The following is a 6,000-nucleotide window of genomic DNA, read 5'->3' as shown; positions in this document are numbered from 1 at the left end:
GAGGGAGAAATCTTTGGTGTCCCTTCCCCTTTTATAAGGACCTCAGTCCTATGGACTTAAGGTGTTATCCTATAACCTCACTTAATCTTGATTACCTCCTTATAGACCCTCTCTCCAAACAAAGTCACACTGGGGCTTGAACATATGAATTTGGGCAGCACACAATTCAGTCCGTGTGTGCTCAGTCACTTCAGCTGTGTCCGACTCTTTGTGACCCTATCGACTGTAGCCCACCAGGCTCCTCTGTCCATGGGATTCTCCAGGCAAGAATCCTGGAGTGGATTGCCATTCCCTTCTCCAGGGATCTTCCTGACCCAGAGACTGAACACAAGTCTCCTGTGCCTCTCTGCAGGAGACTGCACCTTGCAGGTGGATTCTTTACCTCTGAGCCACTGGGGCAAGAAGCAAGTGTCAGCAGTGCCATGAATAAAGCAAGGATGCACAAAGGAAGAAACAGCCCAAATATTCCTAAGTGGATGGATGAATAAACAAAATGTAGCATATCTAGACAATGGGATATTATTAGCCTTAAAAAGGAAACTCTGACACATGCTGCAAAATGGAAGGATCTTGAACAACACGGATGCTAACTTATAAAAGCCAGAGACAGTAAGACAAATATTGCATGATTCCTCTTATGTGAAAGGTACCTAGAATAGTCAAAGTCATAGAGACAGAAAGTAGAACAGAGATTACCAGGTGCTGGGGGAAAGGGATGATGAAGACTTACTATTTAATAGATACTGACTTTTAATTTGGGAAATTAAGTTCTGGAGGTGAATAGTGGTGATGGTTGCATAGCTGTGAGAACATATGCCACTGAATTATAGGCTTAAAAGTAGTTAAAATGGGATAGGTGATGTCAGTATCACAGTGACAAAGACATCCCTTGCTTTTATCCCTTTTCCTAACCAATAACAAAAATCTGGCATCCATCCATGGACAAAGGTACCATTGAGGGAGCAGTGGGATCCATAAGCCAACAGATGCAGGAGAAGTCTTGCCCACCTGTGCTCAGGCAATAGGCAGACAGACCCTGCTCCCAGCTACAGACCCTGCGATGGCTCATGAACTGGCTCCAGGCTCTCTCTGCTGTGGTCTGGGAGTCCCTAGAATCAACCATGGGTGAGAGAGCCTTGGCGGAACTTTCCAGAGGAAAAGTTCTAGGACATGAAAGGAGCAAAGAGGGACTCTTTTGCTCCTCTGGTGGTCCAGTGGTTAGGAATCCTCCTTGCAATGGAGGCAACACGGGTTTAATCCCTGGTCAAGGAACTAAGATCCGGGCAGAGCAACTAGACCCGTGCGCCACAACTACAGAGCCCACATGTCACAACTAGAGTCTGTGTGCCACAGAGAAAGATCTGGCATGATGCAACAAAGATCCCGCATACTGCTACTAAGACTCGACACGGCCAAATAAATATTTTTTAAAAAGAAAGAAAAAAGGAGCAAAGAAATACAAGTCTGGACACAAAGGAGAGGGTAAGAGGAACCTCTTCACTTTCCCCACATCACTCCGCCCCCAAGGCATTCCAGCTCAAGTGAAAAGAGAGGTTTTCTCGGCGGTGATTTCTCCTGCAAGGAAAGGGAGAGCGTGGGACTGAGTGCCCAGCCTTCCCAGTTGTGCAGGATGTAGGGGAAGGGGCTCATTCCTCTCTCACCCCACCCACAGTTACTGAATCCTGAGCTCCAGGATGGGAGGCCCGGAAGAAGCTGGGTGAGTGGAGATAGGATTCTGAGGGCTTTAAAGGGATGCAGAACCTACTAACTGCATTGGGACTCCATCAGGAAGCCTGCCCATGTGTCGCTGCGAAAGCCCTGCTTGCCAACTGACCCACAGGTGCCCTCAGTGCTCCAGGTGCCTCGCCCAAGCCACCCCACTCCTCTGTGGCCAGGCCCCTGTGTGTGCTCCTGACAGCAGTGGGGAGAGCAAACTGCGGCGGACAGCTAGTGAGAACGCTCAGGAAGCCGGCCTCAATCTGTGGGCCGGGGACGGACGGCAAGCTTGGCGGTGCTAAAGCTAAAGCCCCATCTTTGGGAAAACAGGAGAAACTGTCAGAACTTTGCAGGATCCAGAGAAGACACAGAAGCTTAAGAATTCTGCCACAAGAGGGAGCAAGCAGCACAGAGTCGGTATACCCCTATAAGGTCTGAGAAAGCCTCAGAATCGGTAGCAGAGCCAACAGAAGGCAGTAAAAACTGGAGAAGATGACCGCTACTTTACGTGTGAAACAAGCAAAGCAAAACTCTAAGGAACAGGAAAGGTCAAGGTAACATCACACCACCAAATGATCACAAGAAACTTCCAGTAACCAAATCCAGAGACACGGAGATCTTCAATTCACCCAATAAAGAATTCAAGTAGCTGTTTTAAGGAAACTTAGTGAGTTTCAAGAAAACACAAAATGACAATTCAGTGAAATCTGGAAAACAATATACAAACAAAATGAAAGGTTTAACAAATACATAGAAATCACAAAAAAGAACATAATGAAGTTCTGGGGACTTCCCTGGTGATCCAGTGGTTTAAATCCACCTGCCAATGTAGGGGACTCAAGTTTGAGTCCTGGTTGGAAAACTAAAATCCCACACATCCAGAGGGCAATTAAACCCTGACGCAGCAACAACTGAGCCCACGTGCCACAACTACTGCATCCCACGCACTCTAGAGCCAGTGCCCCACAACTAGAGAAGCCCACAGACCACAACGAGAGAGTAGCCCTGGCTTGTTCGCAACTAGAGAAAGCCCTCATGCAGCAATGGCAATGAAGATCCAGTGCAGCCAAAATCAATAAATAAATACATACAAGTTCTGGAGCTGAAGCATACAATGAATGAAATGAAAAATGCAATAGAAAGCAACCACAGATGGATCAATAGACGATTCTGTGAGACAGAAGATAGGAAATTAGAGCTTATCCAGTTAGAGGAGATCAAAGAGAAAGGAATGAAAGGAACCTATGTGGTCCATGGATCCATCAAAAAAAAAAAAAGAAGTATTTTCCAAATTATTAGTTTCAAAAAGAAAAGAGAGGGAGAAGAAGACAGAAAGTTTATTTGAAGAAGTAATGTCTGAGAACTTCCTAAATGCAGAGCGATCTGGATATCCAATTTTGTGAAGCTCATGGGTCACCTAACAAAGTCAGCTTAAAGAGATCCTCTCCAAGGCACATTTAAAAAAAAACTATCAAAACTCAAAAACCAAGAGAGTATCTTAAACACAGCAAGAGGAGGGTGGGAAAAAAGCCTATAACTTACAAAGGACCGCCCTCAAGCTACCAGTGGATTCTCAGCAGAAAACTTAAATGCCAGAAGACAGTGGGATGATGTACTCAAGAGTGCTGAAAGGAAAGGGCAAAACAAAACCTGCCAACCAAAAGTGCTTTACTGGCAAATCTGTCCTTCGGGAATGAGAGTGAGATAAAGACTTTCCCAGAAAAACAGAACCTGAGGCAATTCATCACCACTAAACCTGCTTTATAAGAAATGCTGAAAGGAATTTTCCAAGCTGAAATGCAAAGATACTCGTTAGTAACATGAAAACATGTGAATATATACAACATACGGATAAACTTAAGTATACCGTCAATTCAGAATATCTGAATACTGCGATAGGATGGAGTGTTAACCACTTAGCTCCTTTTGGTTGGCAGGTTTTGTTTTTTCCTTTCAGCACTCTTGAATATATCATCCCACTGTCTTCTGGCATGTAAATATTCTACTGAGAAACCACTGACAGATTAAGGGAGTTCCTTTGTTATTAAGATTAAAGAACAAGAGTATTAGAAATAGCTATAACTATAATAATTTGTTAAGGAATATCCAAAATAAAAGAGGTAAATTACGACATCAAAAAGATAAAAGGGGGAAGTAAGGGGGAAGAGTTTTTGTCTGTAATTGAAATTAAATTGTTATCAGCATAAAATAGATGGTTATATCTATAGGACATTATGTGCAAGTCTCATGTGCGAGCCTCACGGTAAACACGAAGCAAAAACGTACAGTAGATTCACAAAAGATGAAAATGCCTTTAGTGTAGTCAACAAAGCAGAAGCAGTCAACAAAGCAGAAGTGGATGTTTTCCTGGACTTCTGCTTTTTCTATGATCCAATGGATGTTGGCAATTTGATCTCTGGTTTCTCTGCCTTTTCTATCCATAATGGAAAAGAATGTAAAATATAAAATATCTTCTGGCTCAGCTGGTTAAGAATCTGCCTGCAATGTGGGAGACCTGGGTTTGATTCCTGGGTTGGGAAGATTCCCTGGAGAAGGGAAATGCTACCCACTCTACTATTCTAGCCTGGAGAATTCTAAGGACAGTATATATATTCCATGTGGTCGAAGAGTCGGACACGAGTGAGTGACTTTCACCTCACTTTCATATACAGATAGATATAGATATGAATTACTTTGCTATACAGCAGAAATTAACGTTAACATTGTAAATCAACTACATACTGCAATTTTCAAAGTGCAGCTTAAAGTATGTCACATTATGTCACGGTATATTTCTTGTTGTTTAGTCGCTAAGTTGTGTCTGACTCTTTCATGACCCCATGGTATATTGGCACTATGTAAAACCAAAGAGAGATCAGCACCTCTCAACTAAAAGGCATTATCATGTAAAAGAAATCTATTATTTCTGAGATTTAAATCCAGGTAGTATCAGAGAAGGCAATGGCACCCCACTCCAGTACTTTTGCCTGGAAAATCCCATGGATGGAGGAGCCTGGTAGGCTGCAGTCCATGGAGTCGCTAAGAGTCGGATACGACTGAGCGACTTCACTTACACTTTTCATTTTCATGCACTGGAGAAGGAAATGGCAACCCACTCCAGTTGTTCTTGCTTGGAGAATCCCAGGGACGGGGGAGCCTGGTGGGCTGCTGTCTATGGGGTCGCACAGAGTTGGACACGACTGAAGCGACTTAGTAGCAGTAGTAATATCATGTTAGCTACTGGAAAGTTAATAAGCAGTTGCTCATTTTTCTTCTGGTTGATGAATGCCTTCCCAGCCAATAAAGCAATCAATAAGTTAATTAAGTTATTGACTTACTAAAGAAAAAAATACTAATCTGGGGTGTGAAAATGGCTTTCTCTGAGAAACTATATTGTTATAATTACCTAATCCCTATCTCATATCAAGGACCCGCCACACCATTGATTTTTAACAATCCACTTCTGAAAGGCTTTGATCTGTGCTCCTGTATAAGAACTACTTTTTACTATCAGGAAGTAAAGCAAACATTTCTTCCATAAAAAGAATAACTTAAAAAAATTATTTCCTCAAAAATATCCTGTGGTTTGTAACCTCTCTGGTAGTTCAGTGGTAATGACATGGTGCTTTCCCTGTCAGGGTCTGGGTTCAATCCTTAGTGGGGGAGCTGAGATCCCATAAGCCCCTGGGTGCAGCTTGGGGTGGGTGGGGAGATGTTAATGAGTTACTATGTTGAAAAACTGTAAAATGAGGCAATTTTCCATTTAAAACAAGATACACTAAGAAGTGTATTTTAATAGTATTATTGTTTGTTTCCATTAAGACCACGAATGTAAAATTGTAACAAATTCTGGTTTTGTTACAAATACTCTACAATAAACTCAAAACAATGTAAATTAAATACACCCATTTTTCAAATTTTTTCAACTAATTTAACACTATAAGGAAAATTAAAATTTCCTTGGTGGTCCACTGGTTAAGACTGTGCTTCAACTGCAGGGGGCAGGGGTTCCATTCTTGGTAGAGGAACTAAGATCCCACATGCCTCACGGAGTGGCCAAAAAAAAAAAAAAAAAAACAACCCCACCAAAATAAAACTCAAAACTAAAAAAATTGGAAGGAAAATTAAAACAGAAGAAACTTAAAAGACGGGGCAGGGGCTGGGGAATTCATCTCTAGGTCTGCTCTCCAGGCAAGCAAGTAATCGCCCAGTCACTAGGAGGCAAATAGCTAAGATCCGAATTAAGATATCTATCAACAGACCCTTCACCAAAACCAGGGGAAG

Source organism: Bos indicus x Bos taurus, chromosome 25, assembly GCF_003369695.1.
Source record: "Bos indicus x Bos taurus breed Angus x Brahman F1 hybrid chromosome 25, Bos_hybrid_MaternalHap_v2.0, whole genome shotgun sequence".
NCBI classification, from domain to species: domain Eukaryota; kingdom Metazoa; phylum Chordata; class Mammalia; order Artiodactyla; family Bovidae; genus Bos; species Bos indicus x Bos taurus.
Note: the sequence above shows the minus strand (reverse complement) of the source record.